Consider the following 15,239-nt stretch of genomic DNA (forward strand, 5'->3'; position numbering starts at 1 on the left):
ACGTGCTCCATCTGGGAAACGCTGGCGACAAGAATGCCATCCAAATAAATGAAAACAAAAGGCAGGCCCCGACCGACTTGGTCCATGAGCCACTGGAACGCCTGCGCAGCATTCTTTAGACCGAAAAGCATCCAAAGCCATTCGAACAGGCGGAACAGGGTGATAGTGGCGGTTTTCGGAACATCATCGTGGTGGACAGGGATTTGGTTGTAACCCCGGACGAGGTCCACCTTAGAGAAAAAACGCGGCGCCCTCGAGGTGCGCGGTGAAATCCTGGATATGTGGCACTGGGTAACGGTCTGCCGTGGTTACCGCATTAAGGCGTCTGTAATCACCGCAGGGTCTCCACCCCCCAGATACTTTCGGGACCATATGTAGCGGGGAGGCACACGGATTGTCAGACTGATGTGCATGTCCTCCATCAGTTGGAACTCATCCCGGGCGATGCGCAGATTGTCCGGCGGGAGGCGGCACACGTGGGCATGCACTGGGGGGCCCTCGGTGGGGATGTGATGCATGACCCCACTGAAACGGGGTGTAAGGAGCTCGGGAAACTCAGAGAGCAGGGCGGCGTATGGGTTTACGACCTTGGCGAAGGCATTAAGCGGTGGGATGGGTTAGGGCAGTGCAGAGTGGCCAACCGGAGAATCAAGGGACCACCCCGTAAATCGATGACGAGGGAGGAAGTGTGTAGGAGATCGGTTCCCAGGGGTGGCTGGGCAACGTTTACAATGATAAATGTCCACTTGTACGGGCGGGAGTCGAAAGTGAGGGCAAGAGTCCACGTACTGTACGTTCGGATATCGCTTCCGTTAACGGCCGAGAGTTACCAGCAAGAGTGTCATGGCCGGTCGGGGGAAGTATGCTGGCGATTGCACCGGAGTCCACCAGGAAATGGTGGCCGGAATGGCGGTCGTGGACGTAGAGGCGGTTGTTTTGGCCGATTGCGATGGCTTCTACAGACGATCGGCCGAGGCATTTCCCTGAAACATGCAGGGATGGCAGCAGCGTCGAGCCTCCGCACCATAGCGGAGGTGATAATAACACCAACGGTGCCTACCGCTGGTCTCGGGATGCTGCTGTGGTTGCTCGGTGGGAGATGAGGGCGTGACTTCTACGCGGAGCCGCCGAGGCGAAAGGTGCGCTGGTGTGGGCACGCGGCTGATGGTGCAGATATCCTGGTGTCTGGTCATCCTGAGTTCGTCGGTCCACTCCGTGAGCTGCAGGGGATCGGTGAAATCCGCGCTGGCGAGCATCAGGCGGACATCGTCAGGCATCTGCTCGAGGAATGTCCGTTCAAACAACAGGCACGGGCGGTGGCCGTCCATGACGCGAGCACCTTGGCGATGAGAACGGACAGCCGGCGATCTCCCAAAACGTCCATGTGAAGGATGCGGGCAACTGTCCCTGCAACTGAGTTCAAAGGTGTGCAAAAGGAGGGCCTTGAGGCCGTCATACATACGTTGCAGGAGGGTCCGAAGATAAGGCAGTAGACGGGAAGCGGACTCCTGCGACAGGGCTCCCACCACATGGAAGTGCCTCGTTTTGTCTGCAACAATGTGGCGCGGATGAAACTGCGCCTCAACGTGGGCGAACCACGCCTGAGGCTGATTTGGCCAAAGTACGGGCAGTTTCAGGCTGACGCCGTTTTGATGGACGTCGGGAGGAGCGGCGGGAAGATAATTGTCCTGCATTGTGTCATCCAATCTTCGGTTGGACGCGTCGGGGTCACCAATTTGACGGATGAGACGAGAGTTGATTTTCCAAACGAGTTTTATTAATAAAATGATGCAATCAACGAAACAACTCAGCCAATACACAGATCCAGCCACAACGGTGGTCCAGAACGACTGAAGGGGCATTGCCCAGAAAGTGCGCGAAACACAACCCATTGCCCAGAATCACATGTCCGAGGCATCCGGCCGCAGGGTTCGATTACCTGCGGGCACCAGCAGCTGCCGCTACAGTATTACCATTGTATAAGTAGTAGAAACAAACAACTGCAGTTGCATGTTAATACACAAAAGGACACAAAGTGCTAGAGTGACTCAGCGGGTCAGCTTACTTCTCTGGAGAACGTGGATAGGTAATGTTTCGGGTCGAGACCCTTCTTCAGACTCGTGGTCTGGAACTGAGCCTGGCAACCAGGTGAGTTGACGGCCCTGACCTGCTGGCACCCAGAGGGAGAGGCGAAGATCAGCAGAGTCCATGGTCGTAGTCCGCGGGCGGCCGGAATGCAGATAAGAGTCGGTGGTGGTGGCAGCAGGTACAGCCTGGAAGCGGCTGAGGAAGCTGTGTGGACCGGCGGCGGCACAGGGGCAGCCGAGGCTGTCAGCTGCAGTGGAGATGGTGCAATCCGGCGGGTGACCTGGGTAGCATTGGTAGGTCAGTCCACTATAACCACAACTGTTTTAAAGGGGTCCGTTAAAACAAGGGTTTACTGTATTTGATCAATCTGTATGTTATACTAGACTAAGTGGGACCCGTTGGGTCCCAGCATCACACTGGTCATCCAACGCAATATTCTACCTCTCCACCAATTCTAATATTGGTGGCCAGTTGGGGGGGGGGGGGGGGGGGGGGGGGGGCTTTCTGGAGTGCTAGTATGGGTGTTGTGGGCTGAAGGGACTGGTTTCCAGAGGGCTAGTATGCAAACTGTGCGCCAAATGGATTTTTGGGCTGGCGTCTCAGTCAATCAAGCCTGTTGTGCTGGCAACTCACTCACTCACGGCTGGTGGGCTGGTAGTTGACTCACAGCTAATCCTTGAAATTCTATTTCAAGCAGGGTATAAGGCCACCAAATTCAAGTGCAGTTTCTTACCACTTTTAGCAGGGTGCAAGGCCACCAAATTCAAGTGCCATTTCATACCATTTGAAGTAGGGTGCAAAGCCACTAAAGACAGCGAGTCATGACCTCTCCCTCCTCCATCTTGCAGAGACTGAGCCACACCCACATTTCCGGGTTTTATAACCCCTCTTCCCCCCCCCACCAGAAAAGGTGTGGCTTTCATGGAGTGATTGACAGGAGAGAGATTCTCAACATTTAAAAAAAAACTAATAACACTTTTATTTTTCATTGATGGGAAGAATTCTCTGCACCTGCTCAGCGGAGGGGGACTGAGTAAGATGGCCAAAAATCACAGCCGTAAGTGGTAGCGTTTTATCTAAAATCAATATACAGTGCAAACAGGAAGTAAGTGCATTTACAAATTGGCACCTATCCATGTCCTCCTGAGATGCTGCCTGACCCACTGAGTTATGGGGCTTTTTCACGGGGCGAGTTGACGCAAGATGTCACCAGAGTGAAGTGGTCGTGGTCCAGCACGAGTTTCGCACGATATAACGGGGGGTAGATATAGAGTTCCCACGGTACTCGGCATTTCTGTTATTTGTGCGAGTGACTTGTCCGTCTTCCGAGCTTTCCCGTTAATCTTGAGTGAACATCGTGAACTGTAGTGCTGTTAATCACGTGGCACAAATGATGTTACTTTGTTTTCACACACTATATTGTTTTTTTTCACACACTATATTCCTCCCTTGGTTGAATTGGCTCATTTGGAGACATGCCTATACTAAGTATTTTCGAGTACAGGATGGTGGTTATTTTCATTGACGCGCTGTATGCAGCAGCCCACTATGTGCATCGAGAACGCTTGCATGAAGGCAGAAGGGTGAGATTAATTAAAAAGAGAATTAAGAGGAAGTCTCACTGGGTGAAGCCCATCTTTCAACGGATACCTCAATTTGGACAATATGATCAGCTGCTTAATGTGCTGTGCGAAGAGGATAAAAGTGCATTCACAAACTTTGTCAGAATTTCACCCGAGCTCTTTAATGAGCTGAAGAATAATCTGGGTTTTTTTAGACAAATGTTGTTTGGTGTGATGCACCTTCCCTCAATATGTGCCAGAAGTCGTCTTTTTATTTTGTCAAATAGGAATAAAGACTTTGTCTCACATTGACCGTGATGGTTGTCTTATTTTATTATCTACTGAGAGGTGAAACTTTCAAACGTTTAACCAGTCAGTAGACAGACAATAAATAGTAACAATCGAGCCATAAATGGAGAGGTGAAGGGAACAACGCTGTGTGCAAGATAATGTTTAAAATCATGCGAGGAATCGATCGGGTAGATGCACAGTCTCTTGCCCAGAGTAGGCGAATCGAGGACCAGATTACATAGGTTTAAGGTGAAGGGGAAATGATTTAATATGGATCTGATTAAATACTGTCAGTAGTAAACCCGATCAAAAACAACATCAGGACGTCTATTAAACACCGGAGATCCCAGTAAACACCCAGCCGAGACTTATTACAGGTCTAGTGGAAAGACACAAAGCGCTGGAGCAACTCAGCGGGTCAGGCAGCATCGCTAGACAACATGGATAGATGATGTTTCGGGTCGGGACACTTCTTCAGCGCTGAGTTACTCCCGCATATTGTGTCTTTCCAATGCAGATTAGCGTCTGCGATTCTTTGCTCCTGCATTACGGGGTCTATCTCGATTCCCGATAAAGTCTAAAACCCATCCTCCAGAGTTCTCAGTCCAGGGCGCCCATAAACAAGCCCTTAACTCCACACTGGGGACAGAGGCTGAGAGGTGTACAAAACCATGAGACGAACAGGCAGGGAAATAGACAGAGTCCAGGGTAATATATGTCCTTTGCCCACAGAGGGGATTCGAGGACCAGAGGGCATAGGTTCAAGGTGAGGGGGGAAGATCTAATAGGAATCTGAGTGAGGGGTAACATTTTCGCACAAAGGGTGGTGGGTGTATGGAACAAGCTGCCAGAGGAGGTAGTTGAGGCTGGGTCCATCCCTACATTTAAGAAACATTTAGACAGGTACATGGATAAGACAGGTTGGGAGGGATATGGACCAGACGCAGGCAGATGGGACTAGTTTCGATGGGACATTTTGGCCGGTATGGGCAAGTTGAGCCGAAGGGCCGCTTTCTACACTGTAACTCGATAAAGCCAGTGAGTATACGATCTAAGATAGTCCGAGGGTCCCGAATGAGGTAGGTAGTAGTTCAGGAATGCTCTGTGGTTGGTGGTAGGATGGTTCAGTTACATAAGTGCTCAAATGTAGGCACCGTTTTCGCAGTGGAAGCTCCGAGACTGTGCAGCGGGCGATTGTCGTGTTGGCTGGGACTCCTGTTATCCATGCAGGGGATTGACCTCAGTCTGAAGAAGGCCCTCGACCCGAAACGCCACCCGTTCCTTCTCTCCAGATTTGCTGCCTGTCCGGCTGAGTTACTCCAAGCAACTGGTGTCTATCCTCAAAGGACTGACCACCGGGCTGGATGTCGGGGCTGGCGTGTTGCGTTTCACAGACCGAACTGTCCAATTAATGGTAACAGATGGGCACTGAGGGAAGTCCCCCCCCCCCTCTGTTTATCTGCCCTTTCTTTAACGTTTGTGCCTCTATGCAAGTATCTCGCGAGCCATCCCAGACTACCCATTTCTGCTCCCCCTCGTCTTTAATAACTACATTTCCCTAACAATTACTATCTTTGTTAGTTATATAGTTATAGGAGCAAAATTAGGCCATTCGGTCCATTAAGTCCACTCCGCCATTCAATCGCGGCTGATCTATCTCTCCCTCTCAACCACATTCTCTTGCCTTCTCCCCATAACCTCCTGACAGCCGCACTAATCAGGAATGTATCTATCTCTGCCCCTATTATTCACCCTTTTGACAGTGGTTTTGTTTTATTGGAGACGCGGGAGACAGCGGATGCTGGAATACTGAGCAAAACACGAAATGCTGGAGGAACTCGGTGCATTTGTGTTTAAGAAGGAACTGCAGATGCTGGAAAATCGAAGGTACACAATAATGCTGGAGAAACTCAGCGGGTGCAGCAGCATCTATGGAGCGAAGGAAGTAGGCAACGTTTCGGGCCGAAACGTTGCCTATTTCCTTCGTTCCATAGATGCTGCTGCACCCACTGTGTTTCTCCAGCATTTGTGTGTGTGGGTGGGAGTAGGGGGGGGGGGGGGGGGGGGGGGGGAGAGAGCTAAGCCAGCCTGAAGAAAGGGGCGCCTGTCCATTTCCCTCCGTAGATGCTGCCTGGCCCGCGGAGTTCCTACAGTCTTAGAAACTGCTTTGGACAAAAAGAGACACAAACTGCTGGAGTAAAATAGCTCAGCAAGTGAGGTACCTGAACACTCAAAAATGAAAAAGAATGAAAATGTGATTATTTCACCTCCCTTCAACTATTTTGTGTTTCAGCATGAGAGGGATTATAACATTAGAGACAATCATCTTGTAGTGATGTGTTAATGAAGAATTGCAGACATCAATCTGATAGTAAAAAATATATTTATTTAACAATGAGGTAAAACAAGCACTGACAATCAAACTGCTCAGTTACTCACCGTTCGCAGGAGTTCCCACGGTACCCGCAAGAGTTATTACGGATATCGCACGGATATCGCACTGGCCACTATGTTCATACAATGTTGCAATGCTCAACCACAAGTGTACAAGTCACTCTTGGAGAAATTCAAACTTTCTTGAATTTTCTCCCGAGTGACCAAGTTACACGACTACCTGCCGTTAGCGCCACGGTGGTCCACGGTGGTCCACGAATGCCGTACTGTTATCGCACGAGGTTCCCACGATGTTAAACACTGGATCACTCTTGCGTCAAGTCGCCCCGTGAAAAAGCCACTTTACTCCAGCACTTTGTGTTTTACTGCAAATGAGTGGTTTGACTTTATGAGGAAAAAAAAACCACGCATGAGTTCTATTTAACTTTACAGTCACCCTGTTATAGTCAGATCTGTTTTACTAAAGATTTGTAGACTGAATATAGTAGTTGGAAGGTCATGTTGCAGTTATATAAGACGTTGGTGATACCACATTTAGAGTATTGTGTTCAGTTTTGGGCACCATTTTATAGGAACGATGTTGTCTATCTGGAAAGGGTGTAGAGAAGATTTATAAGGATGTTGCCAGGACCCAAGGGCCTGAGCAAAAGGGACAGGTTGAGCAGACTAGGACTCTATTCCTTGGAGAGCAGGAGTATGAGGGGTGATCTTATAGAGGTGTACAAAATCATGAGAGGAATAGATTGGGTAAACGCACAGAGTCTCTTGCCCAGCGTAGGGGAATCGAGAACCAGAGGACATTGGATTAATGTGAGGGGGGAGATTTAATAGGAACCTAAGGGGTAACTTTTTTACACAAAATGTGGTGGGTGATTGGAATGAGCTGTCAGAGGAGGTAGTTGAGGCAGGTACTAAGAAACGTTTAGACAGGGACATGAATAGGGTAGGTTTGGAGGGATGTGCACCAAATCCAGGCACGTGGGGCTAGTGTAAATGGAACATGTTGGTCAGTATGGGCAAGTTGGGCCTGTCTCCACACTGTATGATTCTATGACATTGGGGTGTCAGGGTCTGGTCCCACTTTCTGACCTGCCAACATCTCTATGACCTCTTGAATGGCCCAAAGCCTTGAAACACCTCCCAGTCCACCAATTCTCCAATTAGCTGATTGCCTTGGCCACTGTCCTACAGAGGACCCATTGGCCCATGATTAAATAACATTTCACTGCACCCTTTTGGCACAGCTCTCCCAAGGCTTCTGTTTTCTTTGCACACTATCATGTGCTTGGTTCCTAATGCCTGTCAGGGAGCAACAATGGTCAATAGACACTTTTCTAGTTCTATTAGAACATGGAGAAAAGAACAGTACAGGACAGGAACCAACCCTTCGGTCCACAATGTCCATGCCAATCATAATGATGTTAAACTAATCTTGTCTGCCAGCATGTGACCCTATCCCTCTATTCCCTGCATATCCATGTGTCTACTCAAAAGATTCTGAAATGACACTATTGTATCTCTATAAACCTCGCCCTACACATCACCTTTAAACTTTGTTCCTCTATCACCTCTTATCTTTAATATTTCCATCCTGGGGAAAAGGTTCTGACTGTCTATCCTATCTATGCCGCTCATAATTTTATATATTTCGATCAGGTCAACTCTCAACCTCCGACACTCCAGAGAAATCAATCTTAGTTTGTCGAACCTCTTTCTTTACAGCTAATACCCTCTGATCCAAGCATCATTCTGGCGAACATCTTTTAGACTTTAGAAATACAAAATGGAAATAGGCCCTTCGGCCCACCGAGTCCGCGCTGACCAGCGATCATTCCGTACACTAGCATTATCCTGCGCTCTAGGAACAATTTACAATTTCTTAGGAGCCAATTAACCGACAAACCTGTACATCTTTGGAGTGTGGGTGGAAACCGGAGTACCCTGAGAAAGCCCACCCGGTCACAAGGAGACCGTTTAAACTGTATAGACAGCACCCTTAGTCAGGAGCGAACCTGGGTCTCTGGAGCTGTTAGGCAGCAACTCTAACGCTGCATCAGTGCGCCGCCCATCTGCACCCTCTCTGAAGCCTCCATATCCTTCCTGTGATGATGCTACCAGAACTGCACACAATACTCTAAATGTGGTCTAACCAAAGACTGCAGGTGAAAAGCAAATTAAAATGAGAATCATTTTTCTTTCCATGTTCCCCACAAGATTTACAGACGTGCTGTTTGTTTCCCCACTGTAAACTTGGTGAAAGATGTGAACAGACCTTAGTTTTTTTAAGTGGAACTAAGAAGATTTAAGGCTAAAGTTAAAGTTGGAACTCTTACTGTGAATGAATACTGAACACTGCTGTAGAAGATTTACTATTTTAACAATACTTAATCTTTGTTGGCCAAAATAACAGATAAATGAATATATTATGATCACGTCAAATATTTGCTAACATAACTGACAATTATAATATCTGATTTGTATAGTAAAACAATTCTTATATTTTGTATGTTTGGTTAATACACTGAAAAATTACTTTGTACTTTTCTGTATAACATTTCCAAAATGCTATCTTTCTAAAAATACAATGAGATGAATGAGCTATTTGTTACTTCACGGTCTTCTTTGAAAATAATTGTGACAAATGAAATTGTGGGAAGATTTAATGGAGGTGTATAAATAAATGAATGGACTGATAGGGGACCGAACTGCCTGAGTAGAGGGCACCAACCAGAGGATAGAACTTTAACTTAAGAGGTAGAAGGTTTAGTGAGCTGTTGAGAAAACAAGATATTTTATTAACAAGTTGTATGAGTGTGGAAGTCACGGCTGGGAGGGTGATTTGAGGCAGACATCCTCTCCTTATTCAGAAATTATCAAGAGGAGCACTTGTAGTGCCACAATCAACAGCGTAATGAAATGAGAGATGTGAAGTACGTAATGGGTTGAAAGAACACCTTCTGGTGCATGGATAGGGCCAACAGGTACATGGATTGGATACGGACCAAATGCGGGCAGGTGGGACTAGTGTAGCTGGGACATGTTGGCCAGTGTGGGCATGTTTGGCCGAAGGGCCTGTTTCCACATTGTATCACTCTATGACTGGGCTTTCTTTGTATAGCTGCAGTACTGCAGCTCTATCCATGAGCCAGTTTATATAGAATAATGGCTGGGTCAGAGCAGGACTTTGCACCATCCAGTAACTATGAAAAGGCTGCCCATGTACACAGACGTGTGTGGATTAATATGACACTTCTAAAGTTATATATCAGTGAGGATCCCTATATCAGTCAAAGGGACAGAGGTTCAAGAACAGATTCTAAGATTTTCCCTTTTGTTGAGCTAATGGATATAATTGTAACATTTTAATGGTATCACAGATCATGATTCTTATAGAAATTGAAATACATTTTATGTGATTCTGCGAATATAGTTTGCATTTTTTGCCTTCAAATTGCACAACACACCTGTCATAAAATAGGGTAGGTACACAAAATTGCTGGGGAAACTCAGCGGGTGCAGCAGCATCTATGGAGTGAAGGAAATAGGCGACGTTTCGGGCCGAAACCCTTCTTCCTGGAGGAAATAGGCGACGTCATAAAATAGGTTTCCTTCAGTCCTGCAAATGATGTTATGAATATGTCTGGAGCTTATTTTTAGAAGAGATGCTGTTATATCCACCTATAGTGACAATGACTTGTATATAACATGGCAGGGTTTCTCAAAGAACTTCCTAGGAAAGTAATCGACACTGGGCCAGATCATACTTGTGTGTGGGGAGCAGCTTGGTGGAGAACAGCTGGCACTGGCAGCGTAGCGGTAGAGTTGCTGCCTTACACTGTAAGTTACAGCGCGAGAGGTTTGATCCTGGCAATGGGTGCTGTTCGTACGGTTTGTACGTTCTCTCCGTGACCTGCATGGGTTTTCTCCGAGATCTTCGCTTTCCTCCCACACTCCAAAGACGTCCAGGTTTGTAGGTTAATTGGCTTGGTGTAAATGTAAAATTGTCCCTAGTGTGTGTAGAGTAGTGTTACTGAGAGGGGTGAGGAGAGAGGGAGATGGAGAGGGGGGAGAGAGGGTGGAAGGGGAGGAGGAGAGTGGGGTGGGGGTGGGGATGAGAGAGTGGTGGGGGAGGGGGAGAGAGGGAGGAGGGGGGGAGAGAAGGGAGGGGAAGGAGGAGGGAGAGGGGGAAGGGGAAGGGGAGAGAGGGGGAAAGAGGCGGAGGGAGGGGGAAGAGTGGTAGGGGGGAGGGGGAGAGTGGTAGGAGGGCGGGGGGAGAGTGGGATGGGAGGGGGAAGGGGTAGGGGGAGAGAGGGGAAATAGTGATGAGGGAGGGCAGTAGGGGTAAGAGTGCGGAAGAGGGGCATAAGAGGGGTAAGGGGGGAGCGGTGGAAGAGGAGATATGGGTAGGGAAGAGGTGGGGGGGGGGAGAGGGGTGGGGGTTGGGGTGGGAGGGGAGGAGGGAGAGGGGTGAGGAGAGATGAGAGGGGAGAGAAGGGGAAAGGGAGGAGGACGAGAGAGGGTTGAGCGAGGGGTGAGGGAAAGTGAGGAGGAGGGAGGGAGAGGAGGGGGGGAGAGAGGGGGAAGAGTGGGGAGGGGGGGAAGGGTGGACGGAGAGGGAGAGGGGAGGAGATGGGAGGAGTGGGGGGAGGGGAGAAGGGGGAGAGGTGTGGACGGAGGTGAGGGAGAGGGAGGGGGAGAGGAGTAGGGGGAGAGAGGGGGAAGAGTGGGGAGGGAGAGGGAAGGGTGGGCCGGAGAGAGAGGGGTGGGGGAGGGAGATGGGGGAGGGGGGGAGAGAAGGGGAAGAGTGGGGAGGGAGGAGAGAGGGGAGGGGGGTGGGGTGGGGGACAGGGGTGGGTGAGGGGGAGGGGGGGGAGGGGGGAGTGGGGGGAAGAGGGAAAGAGGGGGAGGGGGGAGGGGTGGGGGATAGAGGGGAGCGAGGGGGAAGGGAAGGGTGGGGGAGGGAGAGGGGTGGAGAAAGGGGGAGAGAAGGGGAAGAGTGGGGAGGGATGGAGAGAGGGGTAGGGGGGTGGTGGAAGGGGGACAGGGGTAGGGGGCTGGAGGAAAGATGGAGGGGTGTGGGGCAGATAGGGAAGGAGGGTGGGGGGGAGAGGGATGGGCGTGGGAGGAGGAGGGGAGGGAGAGGGGTGAGGAGAGGGGGAGTAGAGAGGGGCGAGGAGAGGGAGATGGAGAGGGGGAGGTGAGAGGGGTGGGAGCGAGGAGAGAGGGGACGGGGAGAGAGGTGTGGGGGAGGGGGAGGGAAGCGAGGAGGGAGATGGGGTAGTGGTAGAGGGGGAAGAGTGTGGATGGAGGAGGAAGAGTGGGTAGAGGAAGGGGGTGGGGGGAAGGGAGGGGGGTGGGGGAGGGGGTGGGGGAGAGAGGGAAGGGGGGGGAGGGAAGGGCAGTGGAGGAGAGGGATGGGGGTGGGAGGAGGAGGCGGAGGAGAGGGAGGGGTGAGGAGAGGGAGATGGAGAGGGGGAGGAGAGAGGGATGGGGAGGGGGAGAGAGGGATGGGGAGGGGGTGAGAGGGATGGGGAGGGTGGGATGGAGGAGGAAGGGGAGGTGGGAAATGGGGTAGGGGAGGGAGGGGGAAGAGTGTGGAGGGAGGGGGAGAGGGGTGGGGGGAGAGACGGGAAATAGTGGGGAGGGAGAGTGGAAGGGGAAGGGTAGGGACAGTCCATCTGTTCCTCATTCCCTATCACCCCCAATCCTCTTTCTCTATTCCCACGCACGTGATGACGCGCTTCGACACAGGCTGCGGGGGTGGGGGGGAGGGGGTGGAAACGGGAGAGATTTGGGAGAGGAGAGCGGGGTAGAGGGAGAGAGAGGGGGATGGGTAGGGTGAAGAGAGTGGGGAATGGGAGGAGAGCGGGGAGGGCAGGAATGGGGGGAGATGGGGGTGAAGGGGGTGGGAGAGGGATAGGGGGTGGGAGACTAGGTGGGGAGAGGGGAGGGTGAGAAGGGAGGGAGTGGTGAGGAGGATGAGGAAACGGGATAGATTTGAGAGGGAGAGGAGAGCGGGGTAGGGGGAGAGAGAGGGGGATGGGAAGGGGAGGAGAGCGGGGAGGGCAGGAAGGGGGGAGAAGAGGGGTAGGAGAGGGGTAGCGGGGAGTGGTGCAAGAGAGAGGGGAAGGGGGTGGGGGGGGAGATGGGGGTGAAGAGGGGTGCGGGAGGGGATGGGAGGGGAGTAGGAGAGTGGGGTGGGAGAGGGGATGAGAGAGGGGTTGGGAGGAGGGAGAGAGGGGTGGGAGAAGGGGAGAGAGGGAGTAGGAGGGAGGAAGGGGAGGAGGAGGGAGAGGGGAAGAGTGTGGAGGGAGGGTGAGAGTAGTAGGGGGCGGGGAAGAGTGGCATGGGAGGGGGAGAGGGGTAGGGGGGAGAGAGGGCGAATAGTGGTGAGGGAGCGGGGAGGATAAGAGTGCGGAAGAGGGGTAGGAGGAGTGGTGGAAGAGGCAGAGATGGGTACGGGGGAGAGGTGGGGGAGAGAGGGTTTGGGGGTTGGCGTGGGGGTTGGGGTGGGTGGGGAGGAGGGAGAGGGGTGAGGAGAGAGAGAGAGAGAGGGGGGAAAGTGAGGAGGAGAGAGGGGTGCGGGAGGGGGTGAGCGAAGGTGGGGGGGAGGGGGGAAAGAGGGAGGGGGAGAGAGGAGAGAGGGAGGGGAGGATGGAGGGGACGGAGGAGGGAGCGGGGGAAGAGTGAGGAGGGAGGGGGAGAGGGGTAGGGGGGAGAAGGGGAAGAATGTGGAGGGAGGGGGAGAGCGGAGAGAGGGGGAAGAGTGGGGAGGGAGAGGGGTGGGGGATGGTGGGCGTGGGGGTAGATAAGTGGAAGAATGGGGAGGTAGGGGGAGAGGTGTAGGGGGAGTGGTGGAATTTGGAGAGAGGGAGGGGGAGGAGAAGGGGAGAGAGTTGTGGGGGAGGGAGGAGGGAGATGGGGTGGGGGAGAGAGGGGGAAGAGTGTGCAGGGAGCGGGAAGAGTGGGGAAGGAGAAAGGGGGTGGGGGAGAGAGGGATGGGGTGAGCGGAGGAGGGGAGGGGAGGAGAGGGAGAGGGGCGAGGAGAGCGAAATGGAGAGGGAGATGGAGAGGAGGAGGAGAGGGGGTGGGGACGGGAGGAGAGAGGGATGGGGGAGGGTGACAGAGGTGTGGGGGAGGGGGAGGAGGGAGATGGGGTAGGGGAGGGAGGGGAGGAGGGAGATGTGGTAGGGGAGGGAGGGGGAAGAGTGTGGAGGGAGGGGAGGGGTGGGGCTGGTGCAAAGGCATATGTAAATGATCCATTCCGATTGGACATCTGTGAGCATTGGGCATTGTGACATCACACGATGGAATGTTCACCAACATTCTATGGCTGAGGGCTGTTTTTTTTTTGAAATGTTGTGGGGGGGGGGGGGGAGTAGGGGGGGAAGAGTGTGGATGGAGGAGGAAGAGTGGGTAGAGGAAGGGGGTGGGGGAGGGAAGGGGGGTGGGGGAGGGGGCAGGGGAGAGAGGGAAGGGGGGGAGGGAAGGGCAGTGGAGGAGAGGGATGGGGGTGGGAGGAGGAGGGGCAGGAGAGGGAGGGGTAAGGAGAGGGAGATGGAGAGGGGGAGGAGAGAGGGATGGGGAGGGGGAGAGAGGGATGGGGGGGGGGGTTGGGAGACGGATTTTATTAAAAATGTGTGCATAAACACGACGAAATTTAATCAGGAGTGGATACTTGGAATGAAAAGTGAAATCTCTACCGAAATGGAAAAAATCTCGGCGATTCTGTGTCTGGTGTTGGCGTAGCAACGAATTAAAGGCTGGCAGCCACAAGTCAGGCAGACACACACACAACACACACACAACACACACACTGGACTTTGTGCCTTCCCTCATGGTGGGAGCCATTGTGGGGGGATGTTCTTTGTGTTTAAGACTCTCATTGGTGTTATGTCTGTATTCTTTCTTTGTGTGCTGCAAAATGGAAAAAAGCATTTCACTTCATTACACCTCGGTGTATGTGAATGTGACCAATAAAATGCCTTTGACAACACACACACACGCACGCACGCACGCACGCACGCACGCACGCACACACGCACACACGCACACACGCACACACGCACACACGCACACACGCACACACACACACACACACACACAGTTTTATATAATAATAGATAGATAGATAATAGAAGATAGATAGATAGATGTAACAAGTCACAGTGAGATGCTTAGTGTTACATACCTAGGCATACAAAGAGCCGTGACGTAGAGGGCTGGCTAAGCGGTGCTTGTCTGTACGTCAGCGCTGTTTCCGCACTGTATCTCTAAATTAAACTAAACTAAGACTCCCGCTTGGTCTTCTGCACATTTATGACTCTTGTACCTGGATGTTGAAACGTAGACACAAAGTCGAGATCAGAGGGTTCAAAAGGGAACTGCAGATGCTGGAATATCGAAGGTACACAAACTTGCTGGAGGAACTCAGCGGGTGCAGCAGCATCTATGGAGCGAAGGAAATAGGCGACGTTTCGGGCCGAAACCCTTCTTCAGACTGCGACGTTTCGGGCCGAAACCCTTCTTCAGACTCAGTCTGAAGTCTGAAGAAGGGTTTCGGCCCGAAACGTCGCCTATTTCCTTCGCTCCATAGATGCTGCTGCACCCGCTGAGTTCCTCCAGCAAGTTTGTGTACCTAAGTCGAGATCAGATGTTGGTTCACCTGATCTCCTGGTTCCACTGCTGAACTTAATGCCAAGACCCATGGTGGGACATTGATGTTCTGAGCTGAACACTCAGACATGCTTAAGACTCAGTTTGAAGAAAGGTCCTGACCCAAAACGTTACCTGTCCATTCCCTCCACTGATGTTACCTGACCTGCTGAGTTCCTCCAACACTTTGGGTTTTGCTCGAGATTCCAGACCTGCAGTTCCTTCTGTCTCGATTTCAAGTTCAAGTTC

The sequence above is a fragment of the Amblyraja radiata genome, chromosome 16 (assembly GCF_010909765.2).
Source record: "Amblyraja radiata isolate CabotCenter1 chromosome 16, sAmbRad1.1.pri, whole genome shotgun sequence".
NCBI classification, from domain to species: domain Eukaryota; kingdom Metazoa; phylum Chordata; class Chondrichthyes; order Rajiformes; family Rajidae; genus Amblyraja; species Amblyraja radiata.